The 16,049-nt window shown below is 34.5% G+C and overlaps 1 non-coding gene across 1 annotated transcript; it reads right to left on the bottom strand.

The window, feature by feature from the left end:
* Positions 1-2,656: 2,656 nt before the first annotated feature.
* On the bottom strand, positions 2,657-2,763 carry LOC128042710 (small nucleolar RNA R71). The gene has a single exon (XR_008198223.1). It is a non-coding gene; the product is annotated as a small nucleolar RNA R71 (small nucleolar RNA).
* Between the last annotated feature and the right edge of the window lie 13,286 nt (positions 2,764-16,049).

Here is a 16,049-nt window from a genome sequence, read left to right as displayed (position 1 = left end):
ATCTCTCCTTTATTAATAAACTCATCTCTCTCGAAAAAATTAAATTATATTAATAATAAAATATCAATGTATTCGTAATTTAAATTTTAATAACTAAAATAAATTAGGATTCTACTATACATTTAGACTTCAATCAAAATGTGTCCCTTCCATCAATTTTTCTTAATAACATCTTAACCCTAATTAAATAAATTTAACAAGTCATCATAGTAATGCAATGGTTATGGACTAGTCGGATTAAAAATTTAGAATTTTAAAATTTATGATTTTATGAAAAGGGTGACATTAGGATCTAAAGTTTAGAGTTTTAGGATTTTATTTAAAAATAGATTAATTTATTAATTTTAGAGTTAAAAATAGTAATACTAGTTAATTTAATGCTTCTTGATGTATTATATTCTTCATGTACTCTAAAAAAATATGGTGCGACATGATACTATTGGATGCTTAAAAAGTGAATTTTTAGGATAAATTCTAATCTAAGTTAAACTCTTTTTTTTTTTTTACTATATTTGATCCATTTTCTTTCTTCTTATTCTTTTCTTGCCCTGCCCTGGCCGGTAAAACTAACAAATAGATGTGCCTAGCACTGGTCGGTATAACCGACAAATGGGGTGCCTAGCACTCCCCGACATGTAGTTGATAACACTCTAGAATAACGTATTTTTATGTATTAATTATGTATTTATTCTGAGTATGATCCTGCTAATTTGAGCTATTTATGATCTTTTATCTAATAGGGACTAAATTTGAGGCAAAAGTAAAATTAATGGCCAAAAGCGTGAATTTAGAGATATAATAGGCCAATGTGCGACACAAGGAAAAAATTTGGTGCCAAAAGTGCAAGCATGGAGGACACAAGAGTTGAAATGCAAAAAGAAGAGATTTATTCTATTAGACTCTATTTTAATTATATTAGGATAATTAATATTAATATAATTATTAAGTATTATTTAATTTTAAGATTTTATTTTATTTATCTTTATTTAAATTCAATTAAATGTATTTATCTTTTGGGAATTTAAGTAGGATTAGACTGTCTCCCCTAGCACTAAAAATAGGGGCTGAAGTGACTCAAAAGAGATCGATCTTTTTCTGTAAACACTCTCTCCCCAAAAGTTTAGGCTTTTGTTCTTCTCATAGTTCCTTTCAATAAAATCTCCATTTTTATTATATTTATTTTCTTTTCCACCACAATCATGAGCCACTAAATCCATTTAGCCGAAAGTTGTCGATATTTCCCAAAAAGGGTTCTTGAGGCTTAGAGTCCGTACTTAGCCTCTCGTTGAGTATTCATCGTTTCTCCGCACTACGGGGCTGACACTTCCGTCCATGTCCCTTAAAAAGTAAGCTTTTCAACGTATACAAAGGCGGCCGCTTTGTATGTTTTGGGAAGGTTGCACAGTCGGTTCGTTAGCTTACTGCGTCAGAGGTTGGCGAGCTTAAGAGACAAAATGGCTTGGGATTCGCCATTGAGAAGCGTTGATCTAGCATAAGACGATTCCATAGAAACGATTGTTGGCTAGAGTCAGGTTCCATTAAATCGTAAGTCTAAATTCTTGAAACTGGTGGTCGTAGGCGTCCTCTTCCACTATATGCGGTTTGGGAAGGATCATCTAAAAGCTGAGGATAGAACCCAAGGTGGAACGAGACAACTAGAGGCTGGAATCTCCCATAAGAATTTCCTTTCTCTCAACTCTATTTTTAATTTTTCGAATTTTCTATTCAAAATTCTTAATTCTATTTTTATTTTATTTTTCATTTACAGATCCAAACCTTTAATTCTGTTATTTTTATTTTTTTCCAGGCACGCAGGTTTTCTTGGGCAAGATTCTGCCGGGATTTCACGGAACAAGATATTGTGCAAATCCAGTCCCTTAAGATTTGATCCTACTTTCATTTTACTATTCTTTTTCATTATTTATTAGGGATAGGATATTTTTGGTGCTTTCAACGACTACATCAAATTTTGGCACCGTTGCCGGGGACTGGCAACGTACTAATCTTGTTTTTTGTTTCTTATGAGCAGATCTGCTCCAGGTACTCTTGCTTTCGATTCAGAAATTGAGAAGACTTCTAGAGCCAATCGCAAGGAGACAAAGTTATAGAAAAAGTAGTCAGCGGTGGTTAGAACTCAAAGTAACGCACCTCTAGAAATCGAAGTCGACGACGAAGCTGAGTTTAGGGTTAACGAAAACCCTACTCGAACACTTGAAAGTCAAAAAGTAGAAGTCGACTCACCAGAAGAAGTGCTTAACGCTAGGGTTAACGAAAACCCGAATCTAGCACACCAATCAATGGCTCAAACGATTCTAAGAATCGGTCAAGCTCAACAGAACAACCACCATTGTGCATCGCGTATCCTACTGTGGATACTGATTTTGAGTTGAAGTCAGGTTTAATCCAGTTACTGCCAACTTTTTATGGGTTGCAAAATGAAAATCCCCACAAGCATCTGAAAGGGTTTCATATGGCTTGTCTTAGCATGAAACCTCATGGGGTAACTGAGGATCAGATTAAATAGCGTGATTTCCCTTTCTCCCTAACAGATTCCGCTAAGGAATGATTATTTTATTTACCCCCTAGATCTATTACAACTTGGGCTGATCTATCTCGTTTGTTTCTAAACAGGTTTTTTCTAGCGTCTCGAGCAGCTGAGCTAAGAAGAGAGATCTTTGGAATAAGGCAAAAAGAAGCTGAGTTCCTTTACGATTATTGGGAGCGGTTTAAGAAGTTATATGCAAGCTGCCCACAACATGGTATAACAGAGCAATCTCTCCTCCAATATTTTTATGAAGGTTTGAAGCCCATGGAGATGAATATGGTAGACGCTGCTAGTGGAGGAACATTGGTCAACATGACTCTCCAACAAGCGAGAGACTTGATCTCCACGATGGCTACAAATTCTCAGCAGTTCCGAGCTAATACTGAACCCACTAGAAGGGTTCACCAGCTAAGTAATTCAACCTTAGAAGATAAAGTTGATAGACTTACTAATATGATGAACTCTGTTATTGTAGAAAAAACGAAGGTATCCTGGTTATGCAGAATATGTGCTACACTTGATCATACAACTGATACATGTCCCAGTTTGTATGATGATACCATGGCCCATCTGGATACTGTGAGAAATTTCCCTGGGCCGCCACAAAGGCGATACGACCCCTACACTAATACTTACAACCCAGGGTGGAAGGACCATCCTAACTTAAGTTATGGGGCCAACCCACGAAATAACCAGCCATACCAAAATCGGTTTCCGCAACAGCCGCAAGGTTCAGGTAATTCTTTAGAAACCATGGTCAATAAGTTAGCAGCTAATGTTCTTGATTTTCAACAGTAAATCCAACAGCAAACTTTTAATTTCCAAAAAGAGGTGAAGGATTTTCAATAGAAAACCGAGGCGTCCATCAGAGAGTTAACCACACCGATCGAGAAATTGACCTCTCAAGGAAAGTTGCCGTCACAAACAGAACCAAACCCTAGAGAAAATGCAAATGCAGTGATGTTGCGAAGTGAAAAGGTACTGGAACTGATTCTTGACAAAAGTCTTGGCAAAGAAATGGCCCAAGAAAAACCCGAGAAATACGAACAGGTACGACCGAAGCCTTCACTGCCTAAAATTCAACCTCTATTTTTAGAATGATTCAACCAGTGTCGAAGAGGTAAAGAGGACAAGAAAATCCTCGAAACATTTAGGAATGTCGAGATCAATATTCCACTGTTGGACGTCATCAAGCAAATATTGCGGTATGCTAAATTTCTTAAATAGCTTTGCACCAACAAGCGAAAATTAACAGGTAATGAAAAGGTGAATGTTTGTGAGAATGTATCCGTAGTGTTACAGCGGAAAATGCCGATAGGGGCATGTTTGCAATACCATGCAAAATAGGTCATCTGTGAATTAAGAAGGCTATGTGTGATTTAGGGGCTTCTATAAATGTAATGCCGTATTCTATTTATGAATCACTTAACGTGAGTTTTTTGACAAAAATAGGTGTTATCATTTAATTGGCGGACAGGTCTATTGTGCATCTAGAAGGAGTCATTGATGATGTTCTAGTAAAAATAAACGAGCTTATTTTCCCTGCTGATTTTTATATGATCAAAATGAAGGAAGATAGCACTCCTGGAACTTCAGATCTCCTGCTGGGTCTACCGTTCCTTAGTACGGCTAGTACTAAAATCAACGTTCGAAGTGGAACTCTCACGATGGAGTTTGATGGGGAGATCGTAAAGTTTAATGTCTACGACACCATTAGCCATCCAAGTGAAATCTTGAGCGTAAATCGTATCGAAATAATTGAGTATTTAGTGGAAGAGAATTTTGAGTCAATTTATAGAGATAATTATGAACTTGATAAATTTGAATTTGTTAATGAGTTATCATCTCCAAACACTAAATTGTTACCTTTTGTTATACAAGCACCAGAGTTGGAGTTGAAACTACTTCCTGAGCATCTGAAATATGTATTTTTGGGGAAAGGTAATACTCTACCAATCATAGTCTCCAATAGACTCTCCACACATGAAGATGAAAGTTTGGTTCATGTACTAAAAAGTCATAAGGAGGCGATTGGCTGGACCATTGGAGACTTAAAAGGGATAAGCCCTTTGACATGCACACACAGGATCTACTTGGAGGAAAACATGAAACCGAGGCGACAGGCGCAAAGACGGCTAAATTCGAATATGCTGGAGGTAGTAAAAAAAGAAATAATCAAGCTTCTGGACACTAACGTAATTTACCCTATTTCTGACAGTAGGTGGGTAAGTCCGGTACAAGTCGTGCCCAAGAAAACGAGCGTGACAGTAAAGAAAAATGCTGAAGGTGACTTGGTACCTACCCGAGTACAAAATGGGTGGCGCATCTGCATTGATTACAGGAAGTTGAACTCATACATTAGAAAAGATCATTTCCCTCTTCCTTTTATAGATCAAATGCTTGAACGATTAGCTGGAAAAACTCACTTTTGTTGTCTTGATGGATACTCATGTATCTTTCAAATTCCAGTCGCATCGGAGGATCAGAAAAAACCACTTTTACATGCCTATTCGGTACATTTACGTACAGAAGGATGCCATTCGGTCTTTGTAATACATCGGCCACCTTCTAGAGATGCATGGTGAGTATATTTTCTGAATATGTGGAAAAAATTATCAAAGTTTTTATGAATGATTTTACTGTATATGAGAATTGTTTTTATGAATGCCTTAAAAACCTAACAATAATTTTAAGAAGGTGCATAGAATTTAATCTTATTTTGAATTATGAAAAGTGTCATGTTATGGTAAACAAGGGTTTAATTCTGGGTCATGTTGTTTCATCTAAAGGAATTGAGGTCGATAAGGCCAAAATTGATATTATAAATTCTTTGCCTTATCCCTCCACTGTGAGGGAAATTCGTTTTTTCCTTGGCCATGCAGGGTTCTACAGACGCTTTATAAAGAACTTCTCGAAGGTAGCTGAACCACTGTGTGAGTTGTTGCAGAAGGATAAGAAATTTGAGTTTGGCCCAAAATGTAAGGAGCTATTTGATACACTCAAGCAAAAGTTAGTCTCCGCTCCTATAGTGCAACTGCTAGATTGGAAATACCCGTTTGAAATTATGTGTGATGCCAGCGAGTGCAGTGTAGGAGCTGTGTTGGGGCAAAGGATAGACAAAGAACCACATGTCATATGTTATGCCTCGAAAACCCTAGATGCTGCGCAGAGCAACTGCACCACTACGAAAAAAGAACTCTTAGTAGTTGTATTTGCTTTAGATAGATTTCGACCTTATTTATTGGAATCTAAAGTAATTATTTTTTCTGATCATGCAACCCTCAGGTACTTGATCGCGAAGAAAGAAGCAAAACCGAGGCTCATTAGGTGGATTTTGCTGCTCCAAGAATTTGACATCGAGATTTGAGACAAAAATGGATGCGAGAATTTAGTGGCTGATCACTTAAGCAGAATAAAAGTACTTTTTGACGACATCTCTATTAAGGAAGAATTCCCTGATGAGAGCCTATTCTTGACCGAGGCACGTCTCACATGGTATGCAGATATAGTAAACTTTATAGCCACAGGATCTTTACTCACCGAGTTAGCACGTTCCGTGAGGGACAAGCTTAGACGCGACACTCGATATTACATTTGGGATGACCCACACTTATGGAAACATTGTTTAGACCAGATAATACGAAGATCTGTTCTAGAAACTGAGGTAACTTCTATCCTTAATTTTTTTCATGCTGAAGCTTGCGGATGTCACTTTGGCCCTAAACAGACTGCTCATAAGGTGTTAGAATGTGGGCTATATTGGCCCACAATTTTTCGAGACGCATATAACTTCTGTAAGTCTTGTGATAAGTGCCAACATACATGTAACATCATTAAACGAAATCAAATGCCCCTTTCCCCGATTCATGTATGCGAAATCTTGATGCATGGGGCATCGATTTCATGGGCCCATCTATTTCTTCATTTAGCAATGTATATATAATTCTTGCAGTAGACTATATTTCTAAGTGGATAAAAGCAAAGCCTACTCACAATGACAATGCCAAAACTGCTGTGGAGTTTCTAAAACGAACTATTTTTTCCAAGTTTGGCATATCTCGAGCCGTAATCAGTGACCGTGGCACCCACTTTTGCAATAAGGTCATGGAGGCACTGTTCACAAAATACGGAGTCCACCACCGTATAGCTACGGCTTACCATCCCCAAACGAACGGTCAAGCCGAAGTCTCGAATAGGGAAATCAAGACTATTTTGGAGAAAATGGTTTGTCCCAACCGAAAAGATTGGAGCCTTCGGCTACATGACGCTCTTTGGGCCTATCGGACTGCGTATAAGGGACCAATTGTCATGACCTCGTATCGACTTATTTTTGGCAAAGCTTGCCACCTTCCAGTCGAATTAGAACATAAAGCCTATTGGGTCATTCGACAATGTAAAATAGAGTTAGAACCTGCAGGAAAGGCAAGGAAATTAGACATCCAAGAGTTAGAAGAAATTCACAATGATGCCTATGAGAATGCTCGCATTTATAAAGACAAGACAAAGTTGTTTCACGATAAGAAAATAGCTCAGAAGCATTTTTCGGTAGGACAAAAAGTTTTACTTTATAACTCCGTGTTAAAGTTATTCCCAGGTAAGCTTCGATCACGATGGCAAGGACATTTTATTGTTACTGAAGTGTTCACACATAGAGCGATTGAAATAAAGAGTGAAGAATCTAGAGAGCGGTTCGTAGTCAATGGCTAGTGGTTGAAGCCATTTTATGAGAATTTTCAAGCCCACACGGTTGAGAAAATCCATTTGGAACCACCATAGAACCAATAACGGCGTCGAGTTAACGACGTTAAACAAGCGCTTGTTGGGAGGCAACCCAATTTTTATTATTTATTTATCTATTCTTTACTTTATTTATTAATTTATTTTATTTTATTATTTATTACTTATTTGGATATTAAAAAATTTCTCTTCTTTTGCTTAGATAAAACAAAGCGAAAATGCGAAGAAAACCGTTGAGCAATGCTTAGAGTGCATTGAGGCCCGACTTGAAACCTTTGGCCAGCAACTGACCGAGCTCATTGTCATCATATGCGATTGACAGTAACAACACTGGGAGTTTTTCTAAACTTTTCTACCTATTTATTTCTTTTCGTCCACATTGAGGACAATGTGCTTTTAATAGTGGGAGGTACTCTTCATTATTACTGTAATTTTCTGCTGTGGTTTTGGTTGTTGTTGCTGTTGCTGTGATTATTTACTGCTTGAGGCTCCATTTTGTCCATATTTATTTAGAATCTCCTGCCTCTTTTCATGCCCAAGATTTTTACCAAGAATTGCCTACTATTTGACCTACAAGCATGATTCTTGTTTTCTGAGGAAATTACGGATTTTCCATAATTGATGTCATCTCCACTGTTTTATTCTTATTAGGCTAAAAATAATTGTGATTCATAGAGTTAACTTTATCTTGCTTTTCGTAAAATTGATCAAGTTTAATACAAAGTGGACACTTAATATGTTTGCATGCTAAAATATGTCCATGACTATTAAGGTAATTACTGAAACATATTTTAGACACTTAATCGTTTTTCTCTAAAGTTTTCATAAAAAAAAGTTATTAATAGAATGTCATTTAATGTTTCTGTGGTTATGAGTGCAGCTTAAAAACGTGACTGACTGAGTAACCGGGGTAGGGTGCTTGGGTTGTCATCCTATTTCACGTCAAAAGGTTGTGTGACGTGTTAGGTAAAACTCCGCTAACCAGAATTAATTTTTAAGAACATGTTGGGCTGAGTAACCGGGGTAAGGTGCTTGGCTGTTATCTCTCTTCACGTCAAAAGATTCAATGTGTTCTTAAGAAAAAATATAATTAGGAGTCTGTTTGGCAGAGTAACCGGGGTGGGGTACTTGGCTGTCATCTCTCTTAGCGTCAAAAGGTTCAGTATATTCCTAAAGCATAAAAAATATAAAAAATAAATAAATATAAATCAAAATAAATAAAAAAGAAAAAGAAAAAAAATGTAATTTGGGGACTAAACGAGGAAACAAATAGGGTGTCTTGGTAGGTTTGGTAATTTACCTAATTTTCATTAAATAATTAAAGTCGATTCTAATTTTTGTGGGTATTAATTGGAAACTTTTTCTGTTTTACTTAAAGCAAGCTTAGGGTTCTCTTTATTTTTCATATGCATTTTTGACTGATTTTTATAAAACTTTGGAGTGATATTTCTTTTATGGCAGAATCTAACTTTCACAGTAGATAGGAACCATACTTGAGGGCAAGCATGGGCTAAGTAGGGGGAATTTGATAACACTCTTGAATAACGTATTTTTATGTATTAATTATGTATTTATTCTGAGTATGATCCTGCTAATTTGAGCTATTTATGATCTTTTATCTAATAGGGACTAAATTTGAGGCAAAAGCAAAATTAATGACCAAAAGCGTGAATTTAGAGATAAAATGGGCCAATGTGCGACACAAGGAAAAAAGTTGGTGCCAAAAGTGCAAGCATGGAGGACACAAGAGTTGAAATGCAAAAAGAAGAGATTTTATTCTATCAAACTCTATTTTAATTATATTAGGATAATTAATATTAATATAATTATTAAGGATTATTTAATTTTAAGATTTTATTTAATTTATCTTTATTTATATTTATTTATCTTCAATTAAATGTATTTATCTTTTGGGAATTTAAGTAGGATTAGACTGTTCCCCTAGCACTATAAATAGGGGGTGAAGTGACTCAAAAGAGATCGATCTTTTTCTGTAAACACTCTCTCCCCAAAAGTCTAGGCTTTTGTTCTTCTCATATTTCCTTTCAATAAAATCTTCATTTTTATTATATTTATTTTCTTTTCCATCACAATCATGAGCCACTAAACTCATCTAGCCGAAAGTTGTCGATATTTCCCAAAAAGGGTTCTTGAGGCTTAGAGTCCGTACTTAGCCTCTCGTTGAGTATTCATCGTTTCTCCGCACAATGGGGCTGACACTTCCGTCCATGTCCCTTAAAAATTAAGCTTTTCAACGTATGCAAAGGCGGCCGCTTTGTATGTTTTGGGAAGGTTGCACAGTCGGTTAGTTAGCTTACTGCGTCAGAGATTGACGAGCTTAAGAGACAAAATGGCGTGGGATTCGCCATTGAGAAGCGTTGATCTAGCATAAGACGATTCCACAAAAACGATTGTTGGCTAGAGTCAGGTTCCATTAAATCGTAAGTCTAAATCCTTAAAACTGGTGGTCGTAGGTGTCATCTTCCACTATAACTGGCTTATGCGGTTTGGGAAGGATCATCTAAAAGCCGAAGATAGAACCCAAGGCGGAACGAGACAACTAGAGGCTGGAATCTCCCATAAGAATTTCCTTTCTCTCAACTCTATTTTTAATTTCTCGAATTTTCGATTCAATATTTTTAATTCTGCTTTTTATTTTATTTTTCATTTCTAGATCCAAACCTTTAATTCTGTTATTTTTATTTTTTCCAGGCACGCAGGTTTTCTTAGGCAAGATTTTGTCGGGATTTCACAGAACAGTAGTCGTAAAACCCTAACTCTTCTTGTCCTATGGCATGCCAATTATACCTGACCCTGCCCAAACAGTTAATAGGGTAACATATTTCTCGGTTCAATTCATAAATCAATTCCTCAATTCGACCACACAATTTCATCAATCCAATAATTCAATCACATACATGTATATATATATATGCACATAGCAACATATTTTATTTCCAATAAAAAACAATTTCAAATTTCAAGTAATATTCAATTCGATATATAAAACAAATATTCAATTCAACCACTTCAATATATCACACTAAATCAACTTGTACCTTACCATGCCATGTAATGTACAAATACAACAATTGAAATAGTTTGGATTATAGAAACACAAATCGTATACTCCGAGCTACTCGTCGACAATCTTGTCTTTCCCTTTCTTTCTCGCGGATTCCGAATTGACGTTAGCAATTTGAGCTTGAAATCTAAGAACCCTAGTTGTGCCTTTCGTCTTCCCCATGTTCCTTCTTGTTTCGAAAGAAGAAGAAAATTTGAAAAGAGAATAGTCACATTCTATTTCAATCCACTAACCCTTTTGTTATTATTTTATTTTAATAATAACGTAAGTTTTAACATATATATAACATGTACTATAAATCTTAGTCGACCACCATTATGACTATACACAAAGGTTTATTTATTTAATAAGTCTTATAAATTCAATTATAATTATATTTCATTAATAATTAGACTTTTGACCCTTTTTTGATTTAGCCCCTGTACTCTAATTAAACATTATTTCATCGAAATTACTTGCTCGAAATTCAATTCACTTCCAACGCATTTTCGTAAATATTAAATAAAAATATTTATGAGTTCGATTTACGAAAGCAGAGCCCTGAAAATACACTTTTCGACACTACTGACTTTCAGGATGTTACATTAATTGTCAATATCAATAGGTTTAAATTTTTCATAGTCCTGTTAATAGAATGAATTTAGTGTTAATTATGAATTTGTTTAATTGTGTGTTTAATTTATCAAACACAATTCAATGGAGGTGATTTAATTTGGTTTTTAATTTTTATTTGATGAATTTTAATAGTTACTATTGTAACACCCTCGCCTGACCCGGTCATCGAATTCGGGCTATAGGATGCTACAATCTTTACCGGAGTAACTTCAGACAATTTGACAACATCTGACCAATAACATATGCAAACAAGTATTCACATTCTAAATATAATATTACAATCATTTCTAAGTTCCACACAAGCTTACAAAGCTCTTTTATTAGATCGTACATGAATTAGGACCAAATTGTAAAATTTTGAAATTTCAAGACCGATGTCGTGACTTCACTATTTCTACATCGTGACGTCGCCAACTCAGTAAGTCATGTTGTGACTTCATGCATTTCGACATCGTGACATCACTTCTTGTTGGCGAAGCGTTGCGACGAGGATTTTGATCGTCGAGATGTGACCTGTTTTAGCCAAAATACAATTTGGTTTCAATCCAAGATATGCAAAGCTACCTTGATTGATTCTCAACATCTTAAACCATTAAAACAAAGCAAAAATCATACCATTTCATGTCAACAAGTCACCCAACCAATTCCAACTAAATCCAACTCAAACATGATCTCAATCTATTCAAAACCAATTTACAACATTACATGCCAAATACCAATTTTTACCTATGCCATACCCAATTGAAGCATGTCATTCCACTTCAAAAACATATAGATATGCACATTATACACATCAATGACTTATAGGTCTTCAACATGAACTTCAAAAACTAAGTATAAGTCACACATTTCAATAATATTTCTAGGTATCAATTACAAATATACATCCAACTCAATCATTCATTATCCAAGCTACCCTTTTCTACCCTAATCTATATCATTCCACATACCAAACATATGTTTTGATTATATATCATCACTTATTCTTGCATAATATATATATCCAACACCATATATGTATAAAATCACAAAGGCAACACATTTTATAAATTGGTTATGTCATAATAGTCAAGTAGTAAACACTTAAGGCACACATCAAGACACTTATATACGTGCCACAACTCTAGATTCAAAATGATCGCATAACTATCGATTCGGTGATAGTGTGAGCTTCAGGACGATCCGACTTGACAAGTTCTGTAAGGTGACGATCTACAGGGGACATGAAACAAAAAAGGTAAGCATATAGGATGCTTAGTAAGTTCATAAGTATAATACAATACTTCATTATTTTTTTACCTAATCATTATAAGCTACCTTAGCTTAGAATAACTTTAGCTAAACATGGCAATCAAAACACCAACAAGGTGAGCATTAACTTACAATCAAGATCATTTAATCCTACAATCACTTAACATGCCAATCCATGTCACATTTATGTAACTTGTCTTATAAACTCGTTCAATCAAGAAATAATACAATTATATACATGTCAAAGGTATCACTTCAATCAATTTTTCATGATCAATTCATTCAATGACTTTCAATTTGGATGCAAGTTCGTTTCATCCCATTTTAGAATCTCAATTTCATCTAAACCATTTCGCCTGATGAACCCTAGTAAAAGGACTTGGATACATAGGTTGTAACAACCCGTTTTTTAGCGGTGTTGAAAATGGTGGTTTCGTAATGTTTCGGTTTAGACCCTAGTCGAACGATGCTTTGGGACCACAAATTGAACTCATAAAATTTTACCGATTGGATAGTTAATTTGATAAAAGGACTTAATCGTGTAAAATACAATAGTGGCATACTAATTGTTTAAGTGTTTATTTGCTACAATTAATTAATTATGAAGCCCTTAAGTGGTTATTTGACCCTTGGTTATTTGAGTGGGCAGTTTGGGTTTATAATATATGGTTTTCATATTAAATTATAAAGGTTAGTTTTGTAAAATTAGAAAAAAAATATGTTATTATAATAAAACATAGGTAAAATACTTGCATGTTCATCTTTCTATTGCGAAACTACAAAAGAAAAAAAAAAAAAGCAAGCTAGGTTCGCACTCATTTTGCTTGATTGAGGTATGTAATTTGTTTGGTTTTGATAATTTCTATAATTTTATAATATTTTATAATTATAAAATTTTAAATATTAAGAATAATGACCAACTTGATACATTTTGGTATGGTTAACATAAAAACATAAAGGTAAATCATTTAAATAGTTACTCAAGGTAAATTATTTAAAGGTAAATTTTTCTGTTTTGTTAATTTTGTCACTCAGGATAAGTGAATTTTCAATTCTAGTCACTTTGTTATTAAAATGTATTTAGTCACAAAAAGAATACTGATGTAACTTTATTTTGATTAGTATGATAACAAATTTAATTCTTAATATTTTACATATCCTATTAAGTTGACGTTATTTCTAAAATATTCAATATATTTTGCCCTCAACGTTTACCCATGATGAACTCGGCCATTATTCTAATTATTAATGATTTAAAATTATAAAAATCTTTAAAAAAATAATACTTTCTTAAACCCTTGGAGACTTAGTTAGAAATGATTTTGAAATCCTTAAAACAATTTTGGATTTGACAAATCCATGTTTTTATACATTTTAACATATATGCATTTCATTCTCACCATTTCCACATTAAATAAAATCCGAATGCAAATTTTCAAGTTACCAAACAAGACATAAAATAAAAGTGGAGGAACAAAAGTCCAAAAGTACAAGGAGATGTAAACCTTAATCATTCTCAATAGTTCTCCAAGATACCATTACGCCTTGAAATATAATAATCATCAACCAAATCATGAGAAAAGAAAAGGATAATATGCAAAGTTATAAAATTGTGAAAAAAGCTGGTACAGAAACCTTAACGGGCCAACTTCAAACTATCGACGACAAAAGGCAAACGAACCAAAACCTCGTAATCCCTAAATATGAATTGAAATCGGTACCAACAGAGGTTCTAGATGAAGAGAAACTTCAAACAAAAATGAAAAATCTAAGAAATTTGCCTCAATAGAAGAAACCAAGTACTTTTCCACCAACATTCTTTCTTCTAGCTTCTTCGTGGTCCATGATGCCGCAGATGTGGTAAGCACAATATACCCAAACCGCAATAAGAAGACACATAGATCCCATAATATTCTATCTCATTTGAACTGATTGAACCTTCCATTAACTTATGTCACCCATAAAATCTTATCTAGTGGACTATGAGAATAAATGCAAGACATGTCACTCGACCAAGCGTATGACAAAGATAAATCGAAGTGTCCAAGCTAACTGTCTGGAAGGAAGTAGCCTAGCGGTCCAACCCTCGATCTCTTTGACACCGACATCGAAACGAGGACTAATCACCCCACACTTGTTGAGTCTCCCATTGAGTTCAACCACAATCTTGCCAGCTCTGTGATCATCAACATACTCAAACTCTCCAATGTAACCTAAAAAAAGGGAATCAAAAGGTTAAATGTATCTACATTTTCGTATCAATTATAGATTTTAAAAAAAGGAAACGGTGGAGAGCAAACCATGCTTTTGCATGACCAAAAGGAATTTGATGATGACTTTTGAGGAAGGCCTGATCATAACCTATCGTTTGCCTCTCTTTTCTGCATTATACATGCTCTTGAGGCACACATCAAGTAGTAAACACATTATATAAAATGGTTATGTCATAATAGTCAAGTAGTAAACACTTAAGGCACACATCAAGGCACTTATATACATGCCACAACTCTAGATTCAAAATGATCGCATAACTATCGATTCGGTGATAGTGTGAGCTTCAAGACGATCCGACTTGACAAGTTTCGTAAGGTGACGATCTACAGGGAAAATGAAACAAAAAAAGGTAAGCATATAGGATGTTTAGAAAGTTCATAAGTATAATACAATACTTACTTTATTTTTTTTACCTAATCATTATAAGCTACCTTAGCTTAGCATAACTTTAGCTAAACATGGCAATCAAAACACCAACAAGGTGAGCATTAACTTACAATCAAGATAATTTAATCCTACAATCTTTTAACATGCCAATCCATGTCACATTTATGTAACTTGTCTTATAAACTCATTCAATCAAGAAATAATACAATTATATACATGTCAAAGGTACCACTTCAATCAATTTTTCGTGATACTTTCAATTTGGATGCGAAGGTCGTTTCATCCCGTTTTAGAATCTCAATTTCATCTAAACCATTTCACCTGATGAACCCTAGTAAACGGACTTGGATACATAGGTTGTATCAACGCATTTTTTAGCGGTGTTGAAAATGGTGGTTTCTGTAACAGCCCGGTTTAGACTCTAGTCGGAACAGTAGTTTCAGGACCACAAATCTGAAGTTGTAAAATTATTTTAATATTATTTTTGGTGTCTATAGCATGTTAATTAATATGTTTGAAAATTTCGTGATTTAATTTTGCCGTTTGGATAGTTAATTTGATAAAATGACTTAATTATGTAAAATGCAACAGTGGCATACTAATTGTTTAAGTGTTTATTTGCTACGATTAATTAATTATGAAGCCCTTAAGTGGTTATTTGACCCTTGGTTATTTGAGTGGACGGTTTTGGGTTTATAATATATGGTTTTCATATTAAATTATAAAGGTTAGTTTTGTAAAATTAGAAAATAATATGTTATTATAATAAAACATAAGTAAAATACTTGTATGTTCATCTTTCTATTGCAGAAACTACAAAAGAAAAAGAAAGAAAAAGAGCAAGCTAGGTTCTAAACTCATTTTACTTGATTGAGGTATGTAATTTGTTCGGTTTTTGATAATTTCTATATTTTTGAGATCGTTGCGTTGTGTTTTATCAATCCCATGCTTAAATTTCAGAATTTGATGATTAATTTGATTTATGCCATTGTTGATTTTGTAAGATTTGTGATGTTAAATGGTGAAATATGAAAGCTTGATGATAGATAAATATTTTATGTATTGGGATTTTTGATGAATTTGCTAATTATGGACTAAATTGTGAAAATGGGAAATTGAGTGGTTAAAATATGAAATAAATGAAATGTATGGGCT

The sequence above is a fragment of the Gossypium raimondii genome, chromosome 7 (genome assembly GCF_025698545.1).
Source record: "Gossypium raimondii isolate GPD5lz chromosome 7, ASM2569854v1, whole genome shotgun sequence".
Taxonomy (NCBI): Eukaryota; Viridiplantae; Streptophyta; class Magnoliopsida; order Malvales; family Malvaceae; genus Gossypium; species Gossypium raimondii.
This window is presented reverse-complemented; position numbering and strand designations above follow the sequence as displayed.